The following is a 19,013-nucleotide window of genomic DNA, read 5'->3' as shown; positions in this document are numbered from 1 at the left end:
CCTTTGCCTTCCACCAAGATTGTAATTTTTTGAGGCTTCTCCAGCCATGCTTCCTGTGCAGCCTGTGGCAACAAGAGCCAATTAAACCTCTTCTTCATAAATTACCGTTTCTCAGTTATTTCATTTTAGCATTGTGAGAATGGACTAATACAGTAAATTGGTACCATGAGTGGAATACTGCTATAAAGACACCTGAAAATGTAGAAGCAGCTATGGAACTGGGTAATGGGCAAAGGTTGGAAGATTTGGAGGGCTCAGAAGAAGACAAAAAGTTGACAGAAAGTTTGGAACTTTCTAGACGCTTGTTAAAATGCTGTGACCCAAAGGCTGAGGAGGTCTCATATGGAAATGAAGAACTTATTGGAAACTGGAGTGTATTAGTCCATTCTCACACTGCTATAAAGAAGTACCTGAGACTGAGTACTTTATGAAGAAAACAGGTTTAATTGACTCCCAGTTCTTCAGATTTAACAGGAAGCATAACTGGGAGGCCTCAGGAAACTTACAAATGGCAGGAGGTGAAGGGGAAGCAAGCACATCTTACCATGATGAAGCAGGAGGGAGAGAGAGAAGGGGGAAGTGCCACACACTTTTAAAACATAAGATCTTGTGAAAATTTACTCATTATCATGAGGACAACAACAAGGAAATCCACCCCCATGATCCAGTCATCTCCTACCAGGCTCCTCCTCCAACATATGGGGATTACAACTCAATATGTGATTCGAGTGGGGACACAGAATCAAACCATATAATGGAGCAAAGGTTACTTTTGTTGTGCTTTAGTAAAGAGGTTGGAGGCATTGTATCCCTGGCCTAGAGATCTGTAGAACTTTGAACTTGAGAGGGATAACTTAGGGTATCTGGTAGAAGAAATTTCTAAGTAGCATAGTGTTCAAAATGTGACCTGGCAGGTTCTAACAGTGTATGCTTATATGCATGAGCAAAGAGATGTTCAGAAATCGGAAATTATTTAAAAGTGAAGCAGAGCATAAAAGTTTGGGAAATTTGCAGCCTGACCTTACGGTAGAGAAGAAAAACACATTTTCAGGGGAAGAATTCAAGCTGCCTACCAAAATTTGAATAAGTAGAAAGAAGATGAATGTTAATAGCCAAGACAATAAGAAAAATGCCTCAAAGCTATTTCAGGAATGTTCATGGCAGCCCCTCTCATACTGGGCCCAAATGCCTAGGAGAGAAGAATGGTCCCCCTGCTCTGTTCAACCTTAGGGTACTGATCTCTGAGTCCCAGCCACTTCCAGCTTCAGTTGTGGCTAAAAGGGCCCCAAATACATCTCAGGCCACTGCTAGAGAGGATGGAAGACATAAGCCTTGGTGGTTTCCATGTCATATTAAGCCTGCAAATGCACAGAGAGCAAGAGTTAAGCCTTGGGAGCTGATACAGTTTGGCTGTGTTCCCACCCAAAATCTCATCTTGAATTGTAATGTACATAATCTCCATAATCCTCATGTGTCAAGGGCAGGACCAGATGGAGGTAATTGGATCATGGGGGTGGTTTCCCCCATGATGTTATTCTGATAGTAAGTGAGTCTCACAAGATCTGATGGTTTTATAAGCATGAGGCATTTTCCCTTCTGGCAGTCATTCACTCTGTCTTGCCACCCTGTGAAGAAGGTGCCTGCTTATCCTTTGCCTTCTGTCATGATTATAAGTTTCCTGAGGCCTCCCCAGCAATGTGGAGCTGTGAGTCAATTAAACCTTTTTCCTTTTTAAATTTCAAGTCTCTGGTACCTTTTCATAACAGTGTGAGAATGGACTAATAAAGAGCCTCTGTCCAGATTTCAGAGGATGTATGGAAACCCCTGGATGTCAAGGCAGAAGTCTGCTGCAGAGGCATAGCCCTCATGGAGAACCTCTATTAGGGGAATACAGAAGGTCAAATGTGGGATTGGAACCTCCTCACAGAGTTCCCACTGGGAAGTTTCCACAGAGTTATCCCCTGCCTAGTGGAGCTGGGAGGAGAGGGCCACCATCCTCCACACCCTAGAATGGTAGATCCACCAACAGCTTTCACTATGCTCCTTGAAAAGCCCCAGGCACTCAACATCAGTCTATGAAAGCAGAAATAAGATTTGAGGATGAAGATGACAAAAGATTTTTTTATTAAATATATTTATTTAGATTTAATTTCAGTGAGACAGAGAGTTCTTATCATAGCAAAGTAAACAGTTTTTAACAACAAGGAAACTAATATGATTATTGAATATACTTTCAAACACTTAAAGCCTTTTATGCTCTATTATCTTAATAATCCATCTGAATAACAAAAATGAATGTAGGGGAATTTTCTAAGTATTCCACTAAACTACCACTTAGACTTGTCAATATTACTGAGTAACATTCAAATTATTTATTCCCAAATTTGCACTCCCATAACTCCAATCCTAGCTTAAGTCACCATCAATTACTGTATGGACAGTTAATAATTTTCTAGTTGTTCTGCTAACTTATAGTTTTCCTGGAAATCCTATTCACTTTATAACTTTATGAAGCAAAATTCTGATTATATTACATACTCTGTTTATCAAAAACCACCACATTACCTACAACTTATAGCAAACTTGAATTCACTTCAAGAGTAAATCTACATATTTTTAGAGACTGAAGCTTATATGGTGTAGGAGGATCTTCTTAAAATCAGGTATAAATGTATTTTTTGAGAAAAAATAGAAATTCACAAAAAAACACAAATTAAAAAATCTAACAAATATCACAAAATCTAAAAATATGTTCATATTTATTAATAAACTTTCATATGAAGCTATGACGTATTTTCCATTTACTAGATACTCTTTGCGTTTTTCATTTGGCAAAAATTTTTATTACATAGCTTTCCATAGAGAGAATACGAAGATATTTGTCTTTCTTTTAGTATAAGATTTTGAATAGGAAAAATAATGCATATTTGGTAGGGTCAAAGGTCACATATACATGTGAACAAATCTTACCATGCCTAACAGTGCAAGTAAGTAGGGAATGGAAGTTATACACACATGACAATATATTAGGATTACAACCACACATGTACACATACACATATGCACATACACACACAAAATTTAAATTAATAATGAATATATCCCCAAATCAATTTCCTTTTGTATGGATTTCATAACTTCGCCATCATGTAATATATGAAGAAATGCAACAGAGGAGAAAATCAGAGTGGAAAAATACACTATTCTAATCAATTGTTATTAAAGATGTTAAACCTTTGTAAATTAACCAAAAACCCACACAATTTTGTGAATATATTTTTAGTATCCCTCCATTGGGGGGCCCTGAATCTAAAATTTCACTCACAGTGTAGAAAATCTACCTATGAATAATCATATATTATGAGTAATTCAAAGCTTTTTTTTTCTGCAATAGGGCCTGAAACAAAACTTTCATACATTTCTTTCAATATTCCCCTTTGCACATTAATTTTCTTTACTCCCCCTCCAAACAATACTGTTGATCTTCAAAAATGCTAACTACTCTCAAACTACTGAAATCAAACCATGCTCTTTGCTTCAGCTAAACACTCTGCCCTGTTCTTCAAGGCCCTCCTCTTTATGATCTATTTTTTTTAATTAATGGGGAAAATAATATTTTTATCCCTTGGACACAGAAAGCAAGCTCTTACCAAATTGTTTATTGTTATTTAGATCATATTTATTAAATAGATTGTCATACTTGTATTATTTAATCTCTCCCAGACTTGTTTTGAGATTGATTTTTCTTTGAATTCCCCTTAAAGATTTAGGAGACAGTGAACAAGGTTTTAAATCAATGAACACAATAAATTCTCCATTCTACTTGACCAGTAATAAAAAATATCTTATGCCCCATAAATTCTGGTTTGAACACATTGTCTTTAACAATAACAAAAAAACACCATAAAAGTAAATTAATAAATATTATTTAGTCTATATCTTAAACAAATAGGCAACATATATTTTATTAAAGTGCACCTTCTCCTAGTTGCCCAGAATTGAAAATAATTTCTTTTTATAATGAAATAGAAAGGAACACATTTATCTTAGTGGAATTTCTAATGTATTTCACATATCTGTGTAATAACTTGTTATTCAAATAGAAAATTAAATGCAAACAGATGAGATAAAAAAATTAACATGTGTATTTCTAATGGTTTACAGAGCGTGAGATATTGGGGAGACCACATTTAGATTTCATTTCCATACTTTTCTGCACAATTTCCTCAGATCCCAAGAAAGTGATCTGCAGGGTGGAGAAGCAGATGGAAGGGAAAGACTGTGCCATGGAGCGTGGTGGAGAGGTTTGGCCACACAGCAGAACTGACTCTCCCTAGGGCCTTTTCTCCTAAACTTCATTTTCACTTGAAAGACAGCAAATCTGAAAAGTGACTTTAGTCTAGGACACCTTCAGCTAAGATGCTGAGATTCTATTAGCATTTTTATAGCTGCCCACTAGAAGTTTGCATGAATATGAAGTTAAAGGATATTGTAGTCAAATTTCCCCCCAATAAATCAGACATAACACTTTGATCCAGTACCTTCAGTGTTTATGATCCAGTACCTTCAGTGTTTAACTACGCCTCTTTGAGATTGTAAAATTGCATTTTTACCTCTAGCTGAGAATCAGAATTGTATTGTTATTTTTTGTTTTTAGTTTGAAAGAAACCATTTTACAAGGGCACAGCACATTTTAAATGTGCTTTCCTTTAACAAAATAAAGGCAGCATACATTTTGGTAACCCCATAGAGTAACATAGGTCCTGGAATAAATCTTCTTTTCCTTTATAATGAATGCTTAACTTGAAATGTGTACCTTAAATGAAATGTGCCTTCCAAGCTGTGCAGCACAACTTAAAATACGTCCATTCATTGTCTTTGCTCCTCACCTCTTTGATCTTTTGCTTCACGACTGGTCATCTGTAATAAGGGACTTACAGAGACTGAGAGGGGATCTCAGAATGTCTTAAAGGTAAAGGAGAATGACTTGGTTCACCATCTACTCTTCACCCAGCTTTGCTGGATGAGAGTCTGGCCTCAAATACACATTTCCTTGTTCTAGTTGGTTTCTGTTTCCCCTTTCCTAATTGTTAATTTTTCCTTTCTCTTTTAATCTTGTTACTTTGAGCTATAATTTATGGATTTTCACACAGTTATTTTTTATCTTTAAAGAATCTCATGATACAACAACTTTCTATCTTTACGTTCTTAGCCTGGGATAAGCAGTGTGAGCACTCGTGTGGGTATAGTTTATATGACCTTCTAGTCCATTCAGAAGACAAAAGAATTTCAGCCAATACATCATCCTGGATTAGGAATCAGGAATTTTCAGTTGAGCCTTTAAGCAATTCTTTATTCTCAGTGTCCTCCTTCATCCTAGTGTCTATCTTTATGCTCTTTAAAGATCATGACACACAAAATAATATTGTTTTTCCATAACTATGGATCCAAAATTAGAAAATTGCTCTGGAATCATGCCATCTTTCTAAAGAATGTGCATGTAGACAGGTGGAATTCATTCAGAGAACTGGCCTGTCAACGTAGGTGAAACTTTATGAAAGCAACAAATGATCATCTTCTATTATGTGATCCACATCTACCTAATCCCTGTAGCATAGTGAAATCATGGCACTGATTTATTCTTTCTTTAGTATTCATGTGAATGGACTCCTGCTCAAATACAACATTTATGATTAGCCTTCTAACGCCCTCCCACAGATATCTCAGGATTCTAATTCTATGTTAACTGATTGATATGGCCTGGCTGTGTCCCCATCCAAATCTCATCTTGAATTGTAGTTCCTATAATCCCCACCTGTTATGGGAGGGGCCTGGTGCCAGATAATTGAATCATGGAGGTGGTTACTCCCATGCTGCTGTTCTCTTGATAGTGAATGAGTTCTCACAAGATCTGATAGTTTCACAAAGGGCTTTCCCCTGTTTTGTTCAGCACTTCTCCTTCCCGCCATCATGTGAAGAAGGACATGTTTGTTTCCTCTTCTGTCATGATTGTAACTTTACTGAGGCCTCTCCAGCCATGACGAACTGTGAGTCAATTAAACTTCTTTTTTTATAAATTACCCAGTCTCTTTTATGTCTTCATTAGCAGCATGAGAATGGACTAACACACTTATAGATACAGGAAAGGAAAGTAATAATAGTAACAATATCAACCATGAAAGCAATATTAAAAAGATTTCTCATTTATGTTATTCTTCTAAATGAAAGAAAAGAACATTTGAGGTGAATAGACAGCTAACAGCTCAGACTTAACCTTCCTTAGCTATCCATTTAGATATATCTTTTAAGAAAACAATATAAAAAATGATAACCACAAAAGAGTCTACAATATAATCTAATCCATTATCAGCCACATTCATTGTAAGAAAGGACCTCTGAATCAAAAGTACGGAAGATTTGGCTGTGAAACAGGTAATTCATATTATATGTGCTTTTGAAATACTGCACCCCAGTAGTAGGATTTTGTCTCAGAAACAGGGCTGACAATGCATGCATTAGTAAGATAATAAACAATATTTCAACCTCTAACAAGCCTCAAACTATGCTTCCTTCTCTGATAACAGTTTCAGTTTTGGTACTGGCAGGTGTGATTGTACGAGACTGTTCCTCATTCTTACCCATAATTAATTGGAGCAGTGCTGACACCTGATAAAAAAAATTATCAATACTGTGCTTTCATCTAATACTCTTGAATTAAGATCAAATGACTCTTTAACTATACTGGTCTTTCACTTAAACTGGGGTAAAGTGAGAGTTGGAACTAAGGCTGCCATTGTTGTGCACCTCTTTTGAAAATAAGAGTAGAAGTTAATGAACAAATGAAAACAACTCTTGTACCAGTAATTTCATGTCAAAAAAACTTCTGATGTATCTATTAAAAAATACATCCATTACCTTATTCTTATTATCATTCATATTCATTTTGTTCGAATGGACTTTAGTATGTTAATAGGGGATAAAAGTCTATACGATAATGGAATAAGGTACAAAAGCCATATCTTGTATCCTGACAGTTGTCTAGTCCAAGAAGTTCACAGATACCTTTCTCAGTCCTGTTCTTATCCATTTCTGGGTAGTTTTCTTGCTATTAGTGAGTTTACTTTATTTACTATTTATTTTTTGTTTTTATTTTTATTTATTTATTTTTTGAGATGGAGTCTCACGCTTTCGCCCAGGCTGAAGTGCAGTGCACGACCTCGGCTCACTGCAACCTCCATCTCCAAGGTTCAAATGATTCTCCTGCCTCAGACTCCCAAGTAGCTGGGACTACATGCACACACCACCACACCCAGCTAATTTTTTTTTTTTTAGTAGAGACGGGATTTCACCATGTTGGCCAGGATGGTCTTGATTTCTTGATCTTGTGATCTGCCCACCTCAGCTTCCCAAAGTGCTGGGATTACAGGCATGAGCCACCGCACCCAGCCTAGTTTGTTTACTTTAAATCTGGTCATCTGGAGTATATTTTTTCCGACAGAGCATAAAATACAAAAAGAATGTCTAAGTTTGGCACAAGTTGTCTCAAATAAAGAGCAATAATAATTTCCTCAATAATTCAAATTTCAGCAAACAAAAATTATAGAAATACTTTGGGCTCCCTGAAGTGCTAAAGGTAAAATCCTTAGCACTTTGGATATGAGGATTGAAGAACAGAAAGATGTTTGGGAGGGAGGAAAAAATATTTAGTCAAATCCATCTATCTGCCCAAGAGCATAGGGCTGAGCTGTGATTGAATTAAAAATACTGTTTGGGAAAGTGAGGAATAGTCATTAGCTGAAATTATACCTGAAATTTGGAATAGTCAGGAAAAGTATTCGAAATTTAGAAAGGCAGTATGGTAAAGTAGAAGATAACTTGCAATTACCAAGCTTCTATTTTCAACCAATTGACATTGTCATATGACTCTCATATCTTTTTACGGATACTTTCAATTGGTTGAAAATAGGAGCTTGGTAATTGTGAGTTGTCAATAGGTTCTTGTCAATAACTTCTACACAGCATCAATTCTGTTTTATCAGGGATCAATCAAGAAGACCCTCACAGCCTAACTTTTGATAAAGTAACATCAGTTTCAGAAATCTCACCCTTCCTATTTGTCTATATCTCAGTGACGATCCTGGCCTATAGAATAAATTAAATCTAGTGACTTTCAAACAAATAGACCCAGATGTACTAAATGCAGTTCAAGGAAAATTAGGTCTTTTTAGCAATATATAAAACCAATAAAAAGTATGAAATTACTTTAGTGATATATTAGATAAACAGATATCCATAAATGCAATGGTAGTGATTAATGCTATGGGCTCTTGGGACCATATTTGGTATGTTTTATCTTCAGTCCTATGATTTGCCAGTATATATGAACTTGGGTACATTATGTAACTTATCTGTTCTTATTTCTTCATTTGAAAATATTCCCTATAAAAATTAAATGATTTAATACTTATGAGCCGTTTAGCACTGTATACATATATTTTAGGTACTCGGTTGCCATTTTAGCTGTTATTATTGAAATTTATTACTAGATACTGTTATATTCTGAAAGTTTGTGTCCCCACCAAATTCACAGGTAGAAATCTTCACTTCAAATGTGGTGTTAGGAGGTGGGACCTTTGGTGGGTGATCATTAGGTCATGGGGGCAGAACCCATATGAATGGATTAGTGCTCTTATCAAAGAGGTCTAAGAGAAACCCATTTTCTGTTCTTACATGTGAGGTTAGAGAAAAGAGCTATTGACAAGAAAGTGGGCAATCACGAGGCACAAAATCTGATGGAGACTTGATCTTAAACTTTCTGGCCTCTAGAACTGTGAGAAATAATTTTTGTTTGTAAGCCATCCAGTTTATGGTTTTTGTTACAGTAGCCTGAATGAACAAGACAGGTATGCATTTTCATAAGTAAAAATATCAGATATACTATGGAATCTTAATATTCTAGACTTCAGTTTTATATTTACAGTGTAGATTAATGGTTTCCTTCTTCTTGTTGTTTTAATTACCCATGTGACACATACAATTTGTAAAAATGTCAAATGTTAAAATTAACCAAACCATAATATAATTTTGAATGAGCTATACTATATTAAAATATATGGACTTATCTTTACTTAATTACTCATATTTATAATAATTGATATTTTTATAGTTTCTAAATTTCACCATTTAAAAAAGGTAAATTTAGTATTAATATAATTATATATGCAAACACATCTATATTATATACAAATACTTACATAAAATTATATATACTTGCTTTCTGGATCAGGGATTTAAAAAGGAATTGACTTTTTGAAGATAGTAAATTATTTGAGATAACTTAGATACACTTTACAAAGACCAAGCTGTTTGCAGAATTGCACCAATGTTGCAGATATATATCCATTTTTATGTATTCACAATTTTAGAAAAATAATCATTATAAATTAAAATATCTTTAGAATTAAGGATTCTGAGGATTTTTATAAAAGGATTCTAAGGATTCTTTTTATAAATAAATTTTATAAATAAATAAATTATTTTGTTCTGAGATTTGTCAAAATTTTACAATGGATTTTGTACTCATATATTATCTGAGGCATTATGAATCTCTCTCAACTTCCCAATAAAGTACATATGAAGTCACAAAAATAGAAAAAATATTGAAATAAACACCCCCCAAAAAACACTTTTCAAATATTTTAAAGAATCTAGTTAATATAACTATTAAGTACTTCAGAAAAAAATAAATTTTGAACAAAAATGATGGCCGCCTCCCCTTAAAACAGAAAGATATTGAATTTCAAGAAGTTGGCAGTAAATGTTGTGATTTCTCCTGTAATGTTTGGCTATTCTGGGTCATGTAATAAATGAATAACTAGGGAGCATTTCTCCAGTGCATAAAAAGTCATTTTTGAAGCAGAGATATATGCATACTCTTCCAAAAATGATCTCTATGCCATTCCCCACTTGCTCCTGGTAGTTACAATATTTTCTTCTACAGCCATTCATACCTTAAAACTTCACAGATATAATCAACAGAATACCATAATGGAATAAGTTACAAAAGCCGTATCTTGTATCCTGACAGTTGTCTAGTCCAAGAAGGTCATAGATACCTTTCTCAGTCCTGTTCTTATCCATTTTTGGGTAGTTTTCTTGCTATTAGCTTACTTTATTTATTTTTTATGTTTTATTTTTATTTTTATTTTTTGAGACGTTGTCTCGCTTTTTCACCGAGGCTGGAGTGCGGAGGCACCATCTCGGCTCACTGCAACCTCCACCTCCCGGGTTCAAACTATTCTACTGCCTCAGCCTCTCAAGTAGCTGGGACTACATGAACGTGCCACCACGCCCAGCTAAATTTTGAATTTAGTAGAGATGGGGTTTCACCATGTTGGCCAGGATGATCTCGATCTCTTGATCTTGTGATCTGCCCACCTCAGCCATCCAAAGTGCTGGGATTACAGGCGTAAGCCACCGCGCCCGGCCTAGTTTGTGAAATCTAGAAGTTCTCCCTCCAGAAAATGCAGGCGTGTTTTGGTAAGTGAGACAGGGGAAAAAATAACGACCTAAAACTTCTCAAATTCTCACCAGTTACATTGTTGTTAGACAGTAGAAACTAGGATATAAAATACAAATAAAAATTTAGCCTCCATTTTTAACTCAAGTGCTTTTACTGGCGGGGGAAGAGACAATGGCAGTTCCAGCACTTTTGGAAAAACATACAGTACAAAGGAGAATCCACATATCTTTTTATTGGCAAAAGTTAGTCTACATAACTATCACCACATATGAGAATAAGTCAATATGTTTAAAATATGTTTTTAAAAATGAATTACTGAGACATAATAGAAGGTGCAAATTAAAAGGTAGGGAATAATTATGGAAATAATGTTCAAAATGAAATAAAAATGTTTAGGAAATATCTGCTTTTTATTCTTATTATAATGTAAAAAATGTGATCTGTGTATAATTATGTAAGATGTTGAGAGAGACATTTAAAAAATAAAAATAAGAGAAAAGCCTCTGCCTTCTGGATTTGATTGCAAAAAGAGATAAATACATATTTTCCCCAAAAATAAGTGTAAAACAGGATAAAATTCTCACAAACAATGATTAGGTCTCTGGAAAGCAGACAACACATTGAAAAGCATTTGTTTATTAAAAAGTCTAACCATTTTAGTTAGAACAATGGAATTCTATAGATTTCTTGTCTAGCATTGTTCCCAGTCCCCACCACTCAGCTCATTTGGCAAGAATGGGCTTTGCCAGGGCAGGTTTGCTTGTGAAATCTAGAAGTTCTCCTGCCAGAAAATGCAGGCGTGTTTTGGTAAGCGAAATAGGGGAAAAAATAGTGACCTAAAACTTCTCAAATTTGAGTTAAAAATATTAATATAAGATTTTAAAATCTCAATGAATCCCAAAAAAGATAACTACAAAGAGATACGTAATTAGACACAACATAGCCCAAGTATTGAAAACCAAAGACAAAAACAAAAGTCTTAAGAGTAATGAGAAAAAAACAGACATCAGTACAGGAAAGTAAATATGATTAACTGACTTCTCAATGGAAAAAAAAGTGGCTAGAGGGAAGCAGAATGACGTTTCATTTGCTGAAAACAAAAAAAATCTTGTAACAACTATACTACATCTGTCAAATTACCTTTCAAAACTCAAAACCATGTTACCACATTCCCAGAAGAAAAAAAGAAAAAGAAAGCCACGAGACAACACTGCTAGTATACCTGCCCTACAGTAATAAAGAATGCTCTTCAAATCAAAGACATGGACACTAGACAATAAGTTGCACCTACAGCAGGAAATGAAGAGTGGTAGAAATTGTAAATAGGTAGCCAAGAAAAATCTGTGTTATTTATATTTTGTCTCTTCTTCTCTTAATTACTTATATTTGTCTCTTCTCCTCTTAATTACTTTTAAAAAGTAAGGTTGTGTAAAACAAGAATAAGAATACAGCAGTATATTTTAACCTTGGTGAGATATATATATATATATAGCAATAATGTGTGTGTATATATATAACAATAATGTATATATGTATATGTCATTTTTGCCAATAAAAAGATGTGTGGATTACCCTTTGTACTGTGTGTTTTTCCAAAAGTGCTGGAACTGCCATTGTCTCTTCCCTCACCAGTAAAAGCACCTGAGTTAAACATGGAGGCTAAATTTTTATTTGTATTTTATATCCTAGTTTCTACTGTCTAACAACAATGTAACTGGTGAGAATTTGAGAAGTTTTAGGTCATTATTTTTCCCCCCGTCTCACTTACCAAAACATGCCTGCATTTTCTGGTGGGAGAACTTCTAGATTTCACAAACTAGGCCGGGCGCGGTGGCTTACACCTGTAATCCCAGCACTTTGGGAGGCTGAGGTGGGCAGATCACAAGATCAAGAGATCGAGATCATCCTGGCCAACATGGTGAAACCCCATCTCTACTAAATACAAATGTATATATATATATAGCAATAATGACAGAAAGGATGAAGGAAGAATTGAAAGTATTTATATCAGGATAAAGTTTCTATTTTTAATGGGATTTAAGTCAATACTAACACGAAGTCACTATGATAAATTAAGAGGTGTTTTTTAGTTACTAGAAAAACCCATAAGAAAATATCTTTTAAATGTAATTTAAAACATGAAAATAAATAAAAAGAGTAAAATGGTAGCTCTAAATCTAGCTATATAAAGAATTACATTAAGTACAACTGGACTAGACACTTTAATTAAAATGTAGAAAAGAGCAGAATTTGTTTTTCCTATGTACCTGTACCTGTTGATTCACTACAGTTAATAAAACTGTATCGTATATTTCAAGATACCCAGGAAAGAAGATCTTAAAAGTTATCACCACAAAGAAATGATAAAAGTGCGAGGTGACAGACATGCTAACTACTCTAACTTGATTGTTATACAATATATGCATGTATTGAAACATCACACTGTACCCCACAAATAATATACAATTATGTGCCAATTATAAACAAAAAGAATTCAGAAAATGTACAGAAGATCATCAGACTGGGTGGAAGAGCAAGATTCAACTATATGCTGACTATAAGGGACACATTATAGATTCAAAGGCTTGAGAATGTAAAAGCATTAGCATATAAAGAAAATACCATGTAAACAATAATCATACAAGACCATCAATGGTGATATTAACTCAAATCTATTGTTGAGCTTCCCTGGTGAATTTCTTTACCTCTTTCATTGGACTTTTCACTGTAAAAGCTCCATTTGGTCCTTTTAAAAATGTCTTTTAATTAATAATTTCTGTTTGAAGAGTTATATTGTCATACTTTAATTTTTAAACATAGTTTATTTTGGTTCTTCCAATATATTTATAAAAAGTGCTTTGAAATATTTCTCTCCTAAGTCCTGCTTTGAAACTTGCTCAATGTGTGGATTTAATAAATCTCAGTTTCTTTTGTGGTAAAAGAGAGAAAATAGCTTTATCTTACAGGGTTGCCATCAGAATTAAATGAGTTAAAAAATATAAAATGTTTGGCATGTAATATCTCAATAAAATACTAATTATTGCTATTATTTCTTATCACTTAACACCTACACACTTACCATGGGTATTTTTCAATAACATTGCATGACATTCCTTATTATTCTCAAGAGTCTTTAAGTTGTCAAGAGAAGTCTTAAGATGGGTGAAATAAACAGCATCCTGCTTCTTCTCACACAACTTTCAACATGTGTGTTTGCCCCTCTCCACTTACTGAAAAAGGCACACTGACAAAATTACTATTCAAAAACCTTTTATACAAAGCGTTGAAAAGGAGAAATTACTGAGTGGGAAGCCTGTTATTATCTCTACTAAGAAAGCCACTCAAAATTTCTCTAGCTGAAGTTTTATTGCCTAATGTCAGCTTTAAAAGAGTAGATGAAGAATTCTCATTTATTGGCAATATAACCCAATTAAGATATAACACTAATAATTAAAAAAGATATTGTAATTTGAAAACTTTCCTGCCTGAATTACAAAGACTTCCTGAAATGTGTCATTTCATTTCCAGTATGTAACTTAGTGAAAAAAGAATGCTTTTAAACCTTCAATGCTCTGTATGAAATAAAACACATTAACAAATGAGAGCGATCTAGAGAAATAGATCACCAAAAGCAACTTTATGAGATAAGATAATGAGTCTTGATGTTTCATTCAGGTTGGTGTCTATTTATGAAAGACTCTGAAGAAAAGGGATGGTATCAAATATTATGAAGGTCTTTCTTGAGGGTCATATGACTCTTGCATCTGAAAGAACACATGAGGCCCTTTTTCATTTTCAAAAAGATATTCCATTTCTGAAAAGAATGGCACATTTTTATATTCTTCCACTCAAACCAAAACTGTAAGAGATGGTATGATAAAGAAAAGGAAAAAATCAAGATATGTCTTGCTTTTCATTTCTAATATAACCAATGCCATAATATCACATGATCATTTCATCTCTCTACAAAATATGCAAAGGAAGCTGTTTTAGAGAAGGTTTTATGTTTCTTTTCTTTTTCTTCGCTGTTGTTGTTTTATAAATACAACTTTGAGTCCATAAATGAAACTTTTTTTTTTCGAGATGAAGTTTCGCTCTTGTTGCCCAGGCTGGAGTGCAGTGGCGCGATCTCAGCTCACTGCAACCTCTGCCTCCAGGGTTCAAGCGATTCTCCTCACTCAGTCTCCCGAGTAGCTGGGATTACAAGCCCCTGCCACTATGCCCAGCTAATTTTTGTATTTTTAGCAGAGATGGGGTTTCACCATGTTGATCAGGCTGGTCTTAACCTCCTTACCTCGTGATCCTACCTCCGCTTCCCAAAGTACTGGGATTACAGGCGTGAGCCACCGCACCCGGTCGATACATTTTAAATATGACACTTTAGGGAGAAGGAAATAGTGCTGATAGGGAGAAAAATGGAGTGAACAGGTGGAGCACAGAGGGTTTTTAAGGCAGTGAAACTATTTTGTATAATACTATAATGGCAAATACATGTAATTTTACATTTATCAAATCCCACAGAATGCACAACATAAAGAGTGAAGCCTAATGTAAACTTGGGGTGATAATGGTGTGTCAATGTAGGCTCAACGTTCTGGTGGAGAATGTTAGCAATGGGAGAGGCTGTGGATGTTTGGGGTAGGGGATATATGGAAACTCCCAATACTTACCTTTCAATTTTTCTGTAAACCTCAAACTTTTCTAAATAATAAAATCTACTGTAATAAAAAATATTAAATGTAAAAGTGAAGTCAGATTCCAATAAATTCTGGCTCAAAAATTCTCTACAAGCAGAAAAAAATTGGTATACAAACCAAGAAGAAAACATAAAGAACAAAAGTTGACATAACAAAACTTGACAGAAGAAAACCTGTTTTAAAGAATTCACATTCTTCCAATTTATATCTACATTATTATTGACAACATTAAAACTGTATGTTAATAAGGATGAGGAACAAAAAATAAAGGACAAGATATTAAATAATTGACACGGTTAAGTATACTGAACTTGAAGTCTGAAGTGCTAGTTCTTTGCTGTGAATATTCCACATGTCTTTAGGCAAGTCTGTTTCCTTCTCTGGGATTCAATATTCTTATCTTTAAAATAAGAGAGTTGAAAGCCTTAACTAAATTAGTGTTTCTTCCAAGGTTTCACTAAAAGAGTAAATATCACAAGGCTCAGAGGGAGGCAGCCTCAAGCACTCATTGCAAGTCCAGATCTTATTGAAGTCTCATGTTTTGTCTTAGAAATTCCTGCCCTGGCATGTAGATCGTATCTCAATAAAACTGTTTTAAAAATATTCCTGGTAGCACCAATCAGAAGGTTGATTTTTACTCTGCTTTGCCATTTAAAGTAGGTTATTAAATGCTCAGTACCTTAGTTTCTCCATCAGTAAAATAGTGATAAGTAGTAGTACCTACCTCATGAGGTGATTTTATAATTCATAGTAAGCATTAAAAACAATAGTCATTATTATTGATTGTTATTATTACAATGTTAGGCTATCATTTCTCAGCTTTTTCTATGACTTGTCTTCTTTTATCCTGCTGTTGTCAAACTTCCTTCACAAAAGTGCTTACCACTCCTGTTTTCTCAAACAATATTTAATAAAATTCTAAAATTAATTTTTGATGACTATTGTGTGGTTTTTGATTCCTTACATACAATACACACAAGTGATTTGGACACCATAATCATATTTTTGCTTCCAGAATAGCATTTTTGAGTTGGAAGCAAGGTTAAATTTACTTTTGAAATGAAAATATGAAAAAATTTTGAATATAGGGAGAGAACAACCAATGTGGTGTTAAGGATATAGATGAAAATCAATTTGAATTTTAAAACCTGATATTTCCTTACTTACATATCAGTTTGCCAAAAATATTATACTGTACTACAAAACCTTAAATATCTAACATTAATTTTCTAAGTTTCTATAATATGTATATCTAACAAATTGAATAACAAAAACATATTTACTATGTACTAATAGTATTATTATATATAATATTGAAATGATAGAAACAGTAAAAAGTTATATGACCATTTTGAATACTGCTTTTGCTGTAACTAAGAAATAAAATGCTGCTGGGCGCAGTGGTTCATGCCAGTAATCCCAGTGCTTTGGGAGGCTGAGGCAGGTGGATAACTTGAGGCCAGGAGTTCGAGACCAGCCTGGCCAACATGATGAAACCCGATCTCTACTAAAAATACAAAAAATTAGCCAGACGTGGTGGTGGGTGCCTGTAATCCCAGCTACTCAGGAGGCTGAGGCATGAGAATTGTTTGAACCCAGGAGTCAGAGGTTGCAGAGAGCCAAGATCTGCCACTGCACTCCAGGCTGGGTGAAAGAGCGAGACTCTGTCTCAAAAAACAAACAAACAAAAGAAATTTAAAAAATAAAATAAAATACCTATCTTGGTATCATATTTCAGGCAAATGGGGAAAATATATAGTTATATACATATTTAAATTCTTTATTTTTAATGAGTCTGTTATCATCATATACTATCCCTGTCAATCTCTAGTACTCAATTTTATCTGAGGACTTCCACTTATGTTTAAGTTGGAATATCAGGAAAATATAGTGAAGTCTCAGATATAGAAAACAAAACAGATAAGCCTTATGATATCCCAGGTTTAATGGCTAGAAAGTTTCCAGGCCACAGTGTGTGGTGGGAGAATTCAGGCAAAGCCAGGTGATCTCCAAAAGTTAAAAACATGGAGCTGGGAGACTGGATACCCAAGCTAGCTACCAGTGATAGTTTTCAGGGCATAGTACAAAAGGGGAGAAATAAGCTCAGAACAAGAACACTGGGTGTGTGCAAAGAAATTCTCTCGGTTTTCCAGAAGATCACCACACAACCATTACACACATGAGAGAAAACCATCTATAAAGCTTACATAGGGCGCATCTCAACCTACCAGGCATACAAAAATCAAGAAAATAGGAAGAAATCCAGTCAATAGATACTGACCTGGAAATGGCATATGATGTAATTAATAGATGAAGATGGTGAATGAGTTATTATAATAATTTTTACCTCTACAAGATTGTAAACATTAACATGTTAATTAGAGACATGTAGAATATAAAGCAAACACTAATCAAAAATCTAAAGATAAAAAATTATTACTATAATTTAAAATACAATGAATGTTATTAACAGTATATTAGAGAATGGCATGGAAAATCTTAGTGAACTTGAAGACATAACAATAGTAATTAACCAAAATTAAAGATAGGAAAAAAATAGAAAAAACTGAAAAAGATCAGTGATCTGTGGGAAATTCATGTGGCCTAATGTTATGTCATTGTAGTCCTCCGTGTAGAGGAATAAACAATGGCAGAAAAGCATCCAAATTTAGTAGAATCTATAAATGCACAAATAGTTTAGTACAACTGAAAAGCAGCACCAAAAACACCAACCACGATATGCATAAAGGAAGTAACACCAAAGCCTATTACAGTCAAATGGCTAAAAAACAGTGATAAAGAGAATCTTTAAAAGTTGACAAAGAAAAAAAGGTGCATTAGGTACAATAAATGAAGGTAATTTCAACAGCAGAGCTTTTCTCAGAAACAATGCAAGCTAGAAAATAGTGAAACAATATCTTTAAGATAGTGAAAGAAAAAAAAACCCTAGACTTCCATACCGAATTAAAATAAAGTAAAAGTTGTTAATGAAGTACAAAAACTTAAATAACTTATCACAGTCAGATCCTGTTTTACAAGAAACGTTAACAGGATCCTCCAGTCTGTAAAAAAATAATGTAAAATGAAAATGTAGATCTACACCGGTAAATATGTGGGGAAAATATACAAGACAATTTTACTTACTATCTAAACTTCTTGAAAAGATTATTCTACTCCTTAATGTGTGCTTTGCATAATGACTTCCTTTATAAGGATACAGTATGTGCGTGTTGGGAGTAGTAGGAGTATAGAGAGAAACATACAGTGGAGAAACCTGACAAACACTACTTCAGCCTAGCAATCAAGTTCAACATATACAGTCATAAGTCATGTTGATTACGATGGAAACAGCATTTTATATCTTTTGCCTTCTTTTCAATAGCCAGTAGCCCTAGTATAATCATGGAAAAAAATCATACAATTTTAATAAAGAGTGATCCTATAATATAGCTGTTGAGTACTCCTCAGAACTGTCAAGGTCATCAAAAACAAGAAAGCCTGACAGGCTACTACAGCCATTTATAAACATTACAAGGAAATATAGTGTGGTACCCTGGATGGGATTCCAGCACACACAAAAAAGGCCATCCAGTAAAAACTAAAAAAATATAAATATTGACCTTAGTTAATGATAATGTGCCAATATTGTTTCCTGAGTTGTAATAAATCTACCATATTAATTCAAGATATTAATAATAAGGAAAGTTGTATGCACGGGTTTTAGAGATGTATGAGAATTATCTTTACTATCTGCTCATTTTTTTCTTTAAATTTTAAACCATTATAAAAATAAA

The sequence above is a fragment of the Pan troglodytes genome, chromosome 9 (assembly GCF_028858775.2).
Source record: "Pan troglodytes isolate AG18354 chromosome 9, NHGRI_mPanTro3-v2.0_pri, whole genome shotgun sequence".
Taxonomy (NCBI): domain Eukaryota; kingdom Metazoa; phylum Chordata; class Mammalia; order Primates; family Hominidae; genus Pan; species Pan troglodytes.
The sequence above is the reverse complement of the archived record's forward strand: the minus strand, read 5'-3'. Positions refer to the sequence as shown.